We start from the raw sequence: 12,399 nt of genomic DNA, 5'->3' as shown, positions 1-12,399 counted from the left end.
CTTCAGCTTGAAAGCAAAAATGGCACCTAATTAATGGTTCCTCTCTGGCTAAGTAAATTGCACCTGATTAATGGCTCCCCTCTGGCTAAGTCATTAACCATTTCAGACTGACCCTTAAATCAGCCTTTAATTGCACTTAACAGCTGTGAAAATCCTGCCTGGCACACCCAGCAAGGCGTGTCTGGCTCTGGCCCTGAAAAAAAGCCCCCAGCCACTTCTCTTTTCCAACAAGCAGAAGACAGAGCATCAATCAGAATCAAACCCTGTGACATCCTGGATCCCTAATCTGTGGAAATTCTCCCTGTGCCATGCTGAGTGATGCCATTTTTCACTGGCAGCTGGCTCCAAAGCTGTCTGAGTGAAACTGCAGAAGATACAGGTGAGCATCATGCACCACAAGCGGCTCCCTTACCCAACCCCCCCCCAGGAAAATAACCCAGTGCAGCCCCTAGGCAGACTGAACCACCCCCACCCCCAGCAAAACTGAAAGCCATAAATAGAAAATGGAGTGGATATCCATTTTCTTCATTTCCCTCTGAATTCTGTATTAAATTATTTTGGGGGAGAGAATGGTTTCCATCCCTTTTTCATCGTCCCATCACTCCATTTGGTAGTGTGCAACTATGTTCTTGATAGGCTATTGGTGGTTTCAGTTACCTGTTTTCTTTCCTATAGTTAAATTTTGTTTTGTGGGTGTATTGGATTTTTAGCTTACTGTATGTATGCTATTTGTGTCCCTGGTCTGGATGTAATTTAACTAATATTAACTAATTCACAATGGTAAAACTAACAAAACAAAACAAACAAAAAAAGAAATCAACAGAGAGAGATGAACAAATAAACACAAACACAAAAAAAAACTCCAGGTTCAGGAACAATAGAATTTCAGTCTTAGTAGTTCTAGTGTTACTCCTTCAGCATCCAGTCCTGGTGTTGGTGTTTAAGCAGAAGCTCTGTCTTAGTCTCGCCAGGTGGTTGAGCAGTCTTGCCAGTTTTTCTTCTCTCTTTCAGTGGCAGCTGCTTAGTCAACTCCTCCCTCAGTGAGGTTGGCTTGTCCTCAGGTTCCGGAGATTAGCTCTGTAGCTCACCAGCTGTTCTGCTTTGGAGCTGGGTTTTCACTGTGTTGTTTTACTGGGGGCTTGTTTCTTTGCCTTGCCCCCTTTCTCTGGGACAAGGTCAGTGATCCGTCAGCCAGCCCCCTACTGTCAGTGTGTTGTGATGGTTTATTGATTGTTTTTCAATTTTGCAGTGTTGTTTGATTTGGATGTTGCTTAGTGGCTCAGGAGATGAGCTTTATGGACCACTACCTGCTCTATTTCAGGCAGCAGCTTTTCACCCACCTGCTGTCAGCCCTTGTGCCTTTCCTGCCTTTGTTTACTGAAAGTTCATGTGGAGATCTGCTCCTTGCTTCTCCCACCATCTCCGGTGCACTTATAGCACCCCATCTCCTCTGCTGTGTGTTAGTTTTCAGTTCCTTGTTTATTCAGTTTTTTATTTTGTTTTGTTTTGTTTGCAGGGTGGGGAGTCAGCCTGCCCAGGGAGCTATGCTGGTTCATCCCAAGAGTGCCTGGGGGAATACCACATGACACTTGGTGCTCACCTGTTGGTCTGCCGAATGTCTCCCAAGCAATTTTGGAGCTGGTGTCTGGCAGTATGGGAGCCCTCCTGTTTTCTCAGTGTAACATGGCATGGAGAAGCTTTATATGGGCTAGGGGTTCAGAGTGCTGCAGTTTTGATTCTTTTTGGTGCTTTATTTCTGCCAAGTGTGGCTCCAGCATCTCAGCAAGATTTTTGATTTACAGAGCTCATGCTGTCTGCTTCTGCACTCTAGTTGCCATCTTGGATCCACCCAGAAGGTTTAAATTTCTGGGAACATTTTTACCTCTAGGTATTGAGTCTGTACTTCAAGGACTCCTCCCAAGCTATCATCATTTTTCATTAGGAGAAACATTCATTTAGATCAAAATGCTATTAAATCTGATTTTCATAATCACATGTAAGTCTCATCCTTTCACCATCCTAGATAGAAGACTGAAAGTCTGGATACAAGTTTGACTCTGCCTACTGATTCTATATTTTGCAAGAATCCTTCTCAGGTATCCATTTTCCATTAGAAGAAGCATTCATTTTAGATTAAAATGTTGTATTTTACTGATTTTCATAGAAACCTATAAGTCCATCCTTTCATCATCCTGTACAGAAGGTTGAATGTCTGAGAACAAGTTTAACTTAGGTATTGAGTCTGTACCTCCATTTTATCACCATTTTGCCTTGGGAGAAACATTCATTGTGGCTTAAAAATGCTGTTTAATACTGATTTTTATTGTAATATGTAAGTCCCATTCTTTCACAACCTAGTGAAAAAGTTGAAAGTCTGGAAACCTCCCATACTTTCACTATCCTGGATCAATTGTTGAATGGGAAAAAGTTTATCTTTGGGTATTGATCCTATGTTTCATAAGAATCCTCCCCAGGTTTCACCATTTTTCATTGGGAGAAATTTTCATTTTAGATCAAAATGGTGCATTATACTGAGTTTCAAAGAAATATGTAGCTCCTATTCTTTCATCAAACTAGACAGAAAGTTGAATGTGTGCAAACATTTTCACTCTAGGTACTGAGTCTGTATTTGACAGGAATCCTCTCCTGGTGAAAGAATGGGACTTACATTTCTACAAAAATCAGTACAATACAGCATTTTGAGCTAAAATGAATGTCTCTCCCAATGCAAACCAGTGATAATGTGGGAGGAGTCCTGTGAAATATGGACACATTACCCAAATTAAGGTTGTCCCCATTCTTTCAACCTTCTATCCAGGACAGTGAAAGAATAGGAGTTACATATTTCCAAGAAAATCAGTAAAATATAGTATTTTGATCTAAAATGAATGTTTTTCCCAATGAAAACCAGTGATAGCTAGGGATGACTCCTGTGAAATATGGAATCAATACCAGAATTAAATTTGTTCCCAGACATTCAACCTTCTATCTATGTTGATCAAAGAATGCGGCATTCATATTTCTATGTTAATCAGTATAATCCAGCATTTTCAGCTAAAATGAATGTCTCTCCCAATGCAAAATGGTAATAACATGGGAATATTCCTGTCAAATACAGACTCAAACCTGCATTTAAACTTGTTCCTACACATCTAACCTTCTATCAAAGTTGGTGAAAGAATAGGAGTTAAATGTTTCTCTGAAAATCAGTATCATACAGCATTTTGATCTAAAATGAATGTTTCTCCCAAAGAAAAGTGGTGATAGCTGGAGAGGATTCTCATGAAATATAGAATCAATACCCAGAGGTATACTTGTTCCCAGTCATTCAACCTTTTATCTAGTCATTCAACCTTTTATATAGGAGTTACATGTTTCTATGAAAATTGTTACAATACAGTATTTTGAATGGAAATTAATGTTTTGCCCAATGTAAAATGGTGCTAACTGGGGAGGTGTCCTGTGTAATATAACAGAATACCCAGAGGTAAACTTGTTCCCAAACATTCAACACTCTATCCTGGTTGGTGAAAGAATTGGAGTTACTTATTTCTATGATTATCAGTATAATACATTTTTCTCCTTTTATTTGATCATTTTTACACTTACTTCCATGTGCATACTTTGTACCACCTACCTACTACCACCCCCAACCCTCCTCCTAACTGTCCCCAACCCCACTTCCAGCCACACCTGTTCTTTTCTCTTCTCTGATTTTGTTAAAAAGAAAACATAAGAGAAAATAAGAAAGACACATCGTTTTTGCTAGTCTGGGATAAAGATAGCTATACAGAGAGATTCCTAGCATTGCTTCCATCCATTTGTGTATTGAAACCCACATCGGTTCATTTCTACCAGACCTCTTTGCTACTTCCTGTTCCCCTTCCCATTGTGGCCTCTGCTAATTTAAGAATTTTTTTTCACTCCACAACAGGGAGCACATCAACCACTTCAGGTTTTAGTTTCCTTTCCTTTCCCTATTTCTCCCGTACGTGTTCTACTTTTAGTGTGTGACCCATGTCCAATATTACTGCATTGGTTTTGGTCTATAATCTGCAAATGAAGGAGAACATGCGATTTTTGGCCTTCTGAGCCTGGCTACTTTGCTTAGATGATCTTTTCTAGTTCCATCCATTTACTTGGAAATGACAAAATTTTATTCTTCTTTGTGGCTGAGTAAAATTCCATTGTGTACAAATAAAATTTTCTGTGGTGTATAAATAACCCATTCCTCGGTTGTGGGTCATCTTGACTGTTTCCATAGCTTGGATATTGCAACTAGTGTTCTCAAATTAGACTCTGATGATTCCCTGGATTTCTGTGATGTTTGTTGTTTTTTCTCTTTTTTTGTTTCTGATTTTGCTAATTTGGGTCATTTCCCTCCTCCTTTTAGTCAGATTTGTCAGGGGTTTGTCAAACTTATTTTTTTGCTGTTGTTGATTCTTTGAATTTTTTTTTGGTTGCTATTTCATTAATTTTGGCCCTTATTTTTTATTTCTCTTCTTCTTGTTTTGGGTTTTGCATGCTCTTGTTTTTCCAGGAGTTTGAGATGTAGCATTAGGTCATTTATTTGAGATCTTTCTGTCCTTTTAATATAAGCACTCATGACTATAAACTTTCCTCTTAGGACTGCCTTTGCTGTGTCTCATATGTTCTGGTAGGTTGTGTTTTGATTTTCATTAGCTTCTAGGAACCTTTGTAGTTCCTCTCTTAATTCTGCTATGACCCACTGATTGTTGAGCAATGTACTATTCAGCCTCCAATTATTTGTGTGTTTTATGCTGTTGTTTTTGTTATTGAGTTCTAGTTTTAATGCATTGTGATCACAGAGAATGCAGGGAGTTATTTCTATTTTCTTATATTTGCTGAGGCTTGCTTTGTGTCCTAAGACATGATCTATTTTGAAGAAAGTTCCATGGGCTGCTGAGAAGAATGTATACTGTTTGTTGTTGGATGAAATATTCTGCAGACATTAATTAGATCCATTTGATTGATGGTGCCATTTAATTCTAGGATTTCTTTTTTTTTTTTCATTTATTCACATGTGCATACATTATTTGGGTCATTTCTCCACCCTGCCCCCCTCCCCTAGTTCTAGGATTTGTTTATTTTTTGTTTGGATGACCTATTTATTGGTGATAGAGGGGTATTTAAGTCTCCCCTACCACTGTGTTGGAGTTTATATGTGCTTTTAAGTCCTTCAGTATATGTTTGATGAAATTGGGTGCACTAACATTGGGTGCATATAGGTTGATAATTATTATTTCCTTTTGATGTATTGCCCTTTTTATTAGTTTGAAGTGTCCTTCATCTCATATGATCAATGTAAGTTTGAAGTCTACTTGTCTGATATAAGTATTGCTACTTCTGCCTGTTTGAGGGGAGGGGAGGCATTGGCCTGGTAAATCTTCCAGCCTTTCACTGTATAGCAGCCTAAGCCAGTATTTATTTCAGTCAATATGATGTGTCTCTTGCAAACAAAAGATTGTCAGCTCTTCCTTTTTAAACCAGTTTGCCAAATGGTGTCTTTTCATTGGGGAGTTGAGTCCATTAACATCCAGTTATAATATTGATAGGTATGTGATGATTCCTGCCATTTAGTTGTTTTTGTTATTTAAGGGTTTAATCATGTGCAGTCAAATCAATGCTACTCTGTGATTGCTTGTCTTTTCTTCTCCTGTGGTTCAATGCTTTCTGTCCTCACATGGGTTTGTTTACCTTCACCTTCTGTGTGCAAAATTCCTTGTAGAATCTTCTGTAATGGTGACTTGGTGGTCATATATGTTTTAGTACATAGTGAAAGATTTTTATTGCTCCTTCAATTCTGAATGATAGTTTTGCTGGGTTTTCCTGGAAAAATGATAGTTTTCCTTTAATGTTTACATTTAGAGAGAAGCTGTCACAGGTTCCTCCTTTTCCCAAGGATTACAATGTCATGCCCCCTCCCCTGAGAAATGCCTCTCCATCTCATGTTGCTACTATATATAATAAACTCACTGGAGGTGGAGGGGGCTGGTGTGTCTCCACCCAAACACCCAGCCTACCTGGCTCCAGCTTTATGCATGTTTGGCCTTTTGTCTGTTGTCTTTTCCAGCATCTTCTGTCACCCCAGTTAGGTTTCCAGGACAAGCTTACCTGGCATGTGAGACTCTACCACTTAAGCCACTCTGTCAGCCTCTTGATATCTTTTTATACACAGCATTGTGTCTAATTGCAAAATACTGGAAGCAGCTTGAATGCCCATACATAAGAAAGTGATTGATTCACTAGGGCCATGCAAGCAATGGAGTAATGGAGCTAGTAAAAAAGAATGAGGATGACCTCCACCAGCTGATACAGAGTTGACATATTATCAGTGAAAAAGTAAATGGGGCTGGCAGACTGGCTCAAGTGGTAGAGTGCTTGCCTAGCAAGCACAAGGTCCAGAGTTCAAATCCCAGTACAATAAAAACAAAACATACATCACAGGAGTATCTATTAAGATACATTTTTTTTATGTTAGAAATAGAGTGATATAAGACAATACAGAAAAGATGTAAGACAATGCACATACATCCACTCATTTGTAAAAAATCAATATGGGGAGGATAAACCAGAAACTAAAATGATTGATAACCTGGGAGGTCCATGGAAAAGGGATGCATAAAAGAGGAAATGCAAGCTGCACAGCACTATGGGAAAGGAGTGCTGCTAGCTGGGGTGGGGAAGGAAAAAACTAATCTAATACCTGGGCTTTTTTTTGCTTTTCCTTTTTGAGACAGGGTCGCCCATGTAGCCCAGGCTTGCCTGGAACTCACAATCCTCCTGCCACTTCTTGAGTGCACCACCACACCCAGTTAATAAGTGACGTTGGAAAACACCGTCTTTATTTTATTTTTGGCAGAACTGGGGTTTTGAACTCAGAGCTTCATGCTTGTTAGGCAGGCACTCTACCAGTTGAGCCATGCCCCCAGCCCTTTTATCTTCAGTTATTTTTCAGATAGGATCTTGTGTTTTTGTCCAGTGCTACAGCATAACTGGGATCACAGCACTACCACACCTGGTTTATTGATTGAGAGCTTTCTGATCTCAGCCTTATGAGTAGCTCAGATTACAGGCATGAGCCACTGTGCTGGTCCAGAAAACACCATCTTGATGGACACTCTAATAGTAAAGACAAAGAGAATTACATTAATGCTGTTCTCTAGTCTTAAATTTATTTCTCACAAAGGTATGAATTAGTGATTCTGAGTCTGTGTGTACTAAAACTGCACAAATGGGTAAATATGTTTCAGATAATAAGAAATGGGTTTCTTGCAAATAAAGAAAAAGGAGGCTAACATAAACTCTGTTGGGTTAAATGTACCATAATCTGAGATAGTGTATGTGCGGAATTATATATAACAAGTACATAATATATAGATATATATACATATATATGTTTGTATTATATATATATGTTTGTATTACATATATACATGTATGTATTTCCCAGCTCTGTCCACTGAGTGCACTAGAAGCAGTAATGAAGAAATCTAGCATCCAGATTTTTATTTCTAATTATAGTTCTCCAATGAAGGAACCAAAGCTCTTTGGGGGAAGTGGTTGATTCCAGGACTGGAATAGGGAAAATACTAGAGGATCCTGGAACATTTTGAGGTGTCTGACAATAATGAAATGCTTTTAAAAAATGAAATGCTTTAAATAAAAAAGGGTGTGGGGGATTTGTTGAAAGACTATGAGGTCACATGAAAGAGCTCCTACTGACCAAAGCTGGAATATGAGCCAAAAAAACTTGGCTCCTAATCCACAAAATAAATATCCATGAGTCCATACTTCAATAAATATAAGTAAATAAATGAGAAAAGACAGCTCTTCCTTGTAGAAGAATTCCAATTAATAAGTAGGAAGGAATGTAGGAAATAGAAAGTTAGCATTAACTGAATACACTGATAATAGTTGCAAATAAGATTCACTGATGGATGGCAAGATTACTGGGTAAAAGTATGAGGAGAAGCAATACTTGTGTAGTCTCCAAGTATCTCCCCCCAAGATTTTCATTGACTATAAAAGATAGTAACTTTATAATGATGAAACCTGCCAAAAACCAACCTTAACCCAATGATTAAGGTCAGCATCACAGTAAGACATATTGATATTATGAACCTTATGATGTGATGCACCAAACAGTATGTCATTTCTATGTATTGTCAAAAAATGTATAAACTCAGAAAATATTAGCCAAACCCAAATGAAATACATTTGAGAAAAAAACTGATCAGTACTCTTCAAGAGAGTCAAAAAGTTGCTGGGCATGGTGGTACACACCTGTAATCCAGCACTTGGAGAATGGAGAGTTCTATGCCAACCTGGGCTACATAGCACAGCCATGTCTCAAAACAAACAAGAAAAAAAAAACAGAAACAAATCAAACAGTCAAAGTCAAAAGACAAGAAAAGACATGAACTGGAATAGATTGGAGGAAACTAAGGGAACACAACAAATAAATATGTGTGGAATTTTTAATTCTTTTTTTACCATGGCCTCTTCTTGCTGAGTCAAGTATTTCTAACTTTTCTCTTCTTGTTTAAAAATGTCTGTTTCAGACAGCTGCATTATTTTCATATAGTTCTGGGAAATGAATATATAATTTCTATTCATGGATCCACTTGGGTTTTCAGTCTTCTCTCTTTTTTGCACTTGGAAAATTCCCTTTTCACCTTGGAGTCAGCTCTGACAAAACTGGTGGGGGTTTTTTTGTTGTTGTTGTATCTTGCCTAGCATGTTTGCTTAGAGTGAGACAGGTAACTTCTGCTGCTGCTTTTGTTTTTTTGACACAGGATCTCCCTGTGCAGCCCAGAGTGACCTCAAATTCATGATCATCCTGCCTTTGTCTCCTGAGTGCTGGGATTACAGGTGTGTAATCTACCCCACAAGAATTAGATTCTTGTATCAATTAAATCTACACTATTGATGGAAACCTTGTTCCCCCACCTCTGTTTCATTTAGAAAGAGGGTCATTGAGATTCCAAAACGGCAGCTAGAGAGAGGAAGCAGAAAGCATGCCTACTAAAGTAAAATCTTGGAGAGACACTGGAGATACACCTTACAGAAAAAACCATCGAGACAAAACTTTGACTCCTCCACACCCCCAACCTGTGTGTAACATTCCCATTTCACGTTAAACAGAGAAACCAGGAGAGCTCCCGTGCTGCCACCAGATGGCAGTGTCCAGATGGCTTGGGAAGAAGTGGACCACAAGGTGAGCTAAGCAGCATGTGGTACTCCCACAGACAACCCTGGCCCAGATCAGCATAGCCCCCTGGACAGACCAACCCTCACCCAGGGAAAAAAAGAGAAAAAAACACTGAATAATAAGCAATAACAAAAAAGACACATAGCAAAGAGGGCAGGGAGCCCTGAGCACCAAAGGGGGGGAGAGGAAATTCCTCACAACAAGCCAACTGGAGAAGGCAGGAGTGGCGGCACATGCCTAGCAACCAGGAGCGCAAAAGCATGTAAAAGTGGCAGTGGGAGGAAAACTCCACAGAGAGGGGGGAAGACCCAAGTCCCACATGAACTGTAAATAAACACACCAGCCTGAGAAAGCTGGTACAGTGTCACCTCCCCCAGTGTGCTTGGAAAGGGGAATGCTTGTAGCAGTGGTGGTCGCACCCAGGAGAACTCTAAGCAAACAAAGCCTGTGGGACTAGGTGAGTGTTAAGCTCACTCCTGAGATCTGCATAAATAAAGCCTCCAGCAACATCAGGCTGACAGCAGCAGGCAGGTGAGACACAGCCTCAGATAGCCATTCACAGAACTGTTTCCAGACTTTTTTTTTTCTCCCTACCTTTGATGAGAAAACAACTAAACTACACCTGCATGCTGAAAAACTTACTGAAACTGTACTGCATTTGAACTTGGGACACTTTGTGGTGTTTTTTGTTTGGTTTGGTTTGGATTGGGTTTTTTTCCCCTATCATGAGACAATGACAGAACTACTTCTGAGATACCATCTCCAGGATTGCAGTCTGAGACACTAACACCAAAATTATTAAGACAGAAACTTTATTGCATTTGAACATCAAGATTTTTTTATATATTTTTTTTTTCTCAATCCTCTGACTCTCTAATGTCTGTTCAGCTTACGGTTGATTAGTACATTATCTCTCCTTGTTTATATCTTTGAAATTTTTGTTTGTTCATTTGTTTTGGGTTTTTTTGTTTGTTCACTTGTTTTTCCCTCTTTCTTTAACTTCTTTGCTTTGATCTCCTCTCACCCTTCCATTCTAAATATCACCATTATTATTATTACAAGCTAGAAAATACTTAATTGCACACAGTACAGGGACAATAACAACACCAAGGGCAATGATGGGAAGACAGAAAAAACAAGGAAGCCAGTTTCCCCATAGCAAAAACTTAGTTCTGGAACCAGAGGGAAATGAAGAAAACAATACTCAGATTCAGACTCCAACAAAATGAAGATAAACTATGCCAAAAACCCAATGAAGCCTACAAGAATAATCTAAAAGAAGAAATACTACAGGTAATCAATGAGAATTTTATGGAGATGCTACTGCATATGGTCAACAAAAATGTACAGGACACACTCAATAAATTCCAAGAGAACAAAAACAGAGAATTTGAAAAAGCACAAGAAGAAAAAAAAGAAACCATAGAAGCACTGTATAAACACCAAAGTGAAACAAAGAATGTGATTAATAAAGAGATAAATGAACTCAGGACGAAAATAGACAATATTAAAGAGGAAATGACTCAGGATATGGAAAACCTCAGAAAAAAGAACAAAACAGAACTGGAAAACAAAATGGAAGACCAATCCAGCAGAATAAAATAAACAGAACACAGAATCTCAGAACTTGAAGACAAAATGGTTATTAAAGGAAAAACTGAAGAACTATTAGTTAAACAACTCAAGAACTGTGAAAAGAAAATGCAAGAACTCACTGACTTCAACAAAAGAACAAACCTGAGAATCATGGGCATTGAAGAAGGAGAAGAGGTGCAAGCAAAAGGAATGCGTAATATATTGAACAAAATAATAACAGAAAATTCCCAAATCTAGAGAAATCTATTCCCATAGAGATGCAAGAGGCCTCCAGAACACCAAACAGACCAGATCAAAATAGATCTACCCCACAGCATACTATCATTAAAACAACAAATACAGAGACCTAAGAAAGAATATTGAAGGCTGTAAGAGAAAAAGAACAAATAACATACAAAGGTAAACCCATCAAAATCACAGCAGACTTCTCAACAGAAACATTAAAAGCAAGAAGAGCTTGGGGTGAGATCTTCCGGGCACTGAATGAAAATAACTTCAACCTCAGGATACTCTACCCAGCAAAACTATCATTCAAAATTGAAGGAGCAATAAAAGTCTTCCAGGATAAGCAGAAACTAAAACAATATGTGATCACAAAGCCACCACTACAAAAGATTCTTCAAGGGATTCTGCACACAGAAAGTGAAACTCAACATAACCATGAAAGGGCAGGCAGCACCAAACTATAGGAAATGAAAAAGCAAGAAAGTAGAGAGTAACCTCAACTTAGGTACACAAAATCAAATCTTCAAACAACTAAGACAACTAAATGACAGGAATCACCACACACCTATCAGTACTAACACTTAATGTTAATGGACTTAATTCCCCCATCAAAAGGCAAAGTTTGACAAACTGAATTAAAAAGGAAAATCCAACAATTTGTTGCTTACAAGAGACCCATCTCATCAAAAGAAATAAGCATAGGCTTAGGATGAAAGGCTGGAAGAAGATTGACCATGACAATGGCCCCCAAAACCAGGCAGGAGTAGCAATACTTATCTCTGACAAAGTAGACTTCAAACCTACATTGATCAAACAAGATAAAGAAGGACATTCCATACTAATAAAAGGGGGAAATAGGCCAAAAGGAAATAACAATTATCAACGTACATGCACCCAATGTCAACGCACCCAATTTCATCAAACACACCCTGAAGGATATAAAACCATGTATTAACTCCAACACAGTGGTCATGGGAGACTTTATAACCCCATTATCATCAATAGATAGGTCATCCAAACAAAAAATCAATAAAAAAATCCTAGATCTAAAATATACAATAGATCAAATGGACTTAGTTGATGTCTACAGAACATTTCATCAAACTTCTACACAATATACATTCTTCTCAGCAGCACATGGAACCTTCTCCAAAATAGATCATATCCTAGGGCACAAAGCAAGCCTCAGCAAATATAAGAAAATAGAAATTATACCATGCATTCTATCTGATCACAATGCAATAAAACTAGAACTCAACAACAAAAGTAAAGACAAAAAACATGAAAACAGCTGAAAACTGAATAATTCATTGCTTAATGAACAATGGGTCATTGATGAAATA

The 12,399-nt window shown here is 38.4% G+C and overlaps 1 long non-coding RNA gene across 1 annotated transcript; it reads left to right on the top strand.

The window, feature by feature from the left end:
- Window positions 1–239: 239 nt before the first annotated feature.
- LOC141417435 (uncharacterized) lies at window positions 240–12,222 on the top strand. The gene is made up of 3 exons (XR_012442002.1): window positions 240–379; window positions 8,820–8,895; window positions 8,989–12,222. It is a non-coding gene; the product is annotated as an uncharacterized lncRNA (long non-coding RNA).
- Window positions 12,223–12,399: the final 177 nt, after the last annotated feature.

This window comes from Castor canadensis, chromosome 15 (assembly GCF_047511655.1).
Source record: "Castor canadensis chromosome 15, mCasCan1.hap1v2, whole genome shotgun sequence".
Classification (NCBI taxonomy): domain Eukaryota; kingdom Metazoa; phylum Chordata; class Mammalia; order Rodentia; family Castoridae; genus Castor; species Castor canadensis.
This window is presented reverse-complemented; position numbering and strand designations above follow the sequence as displayed.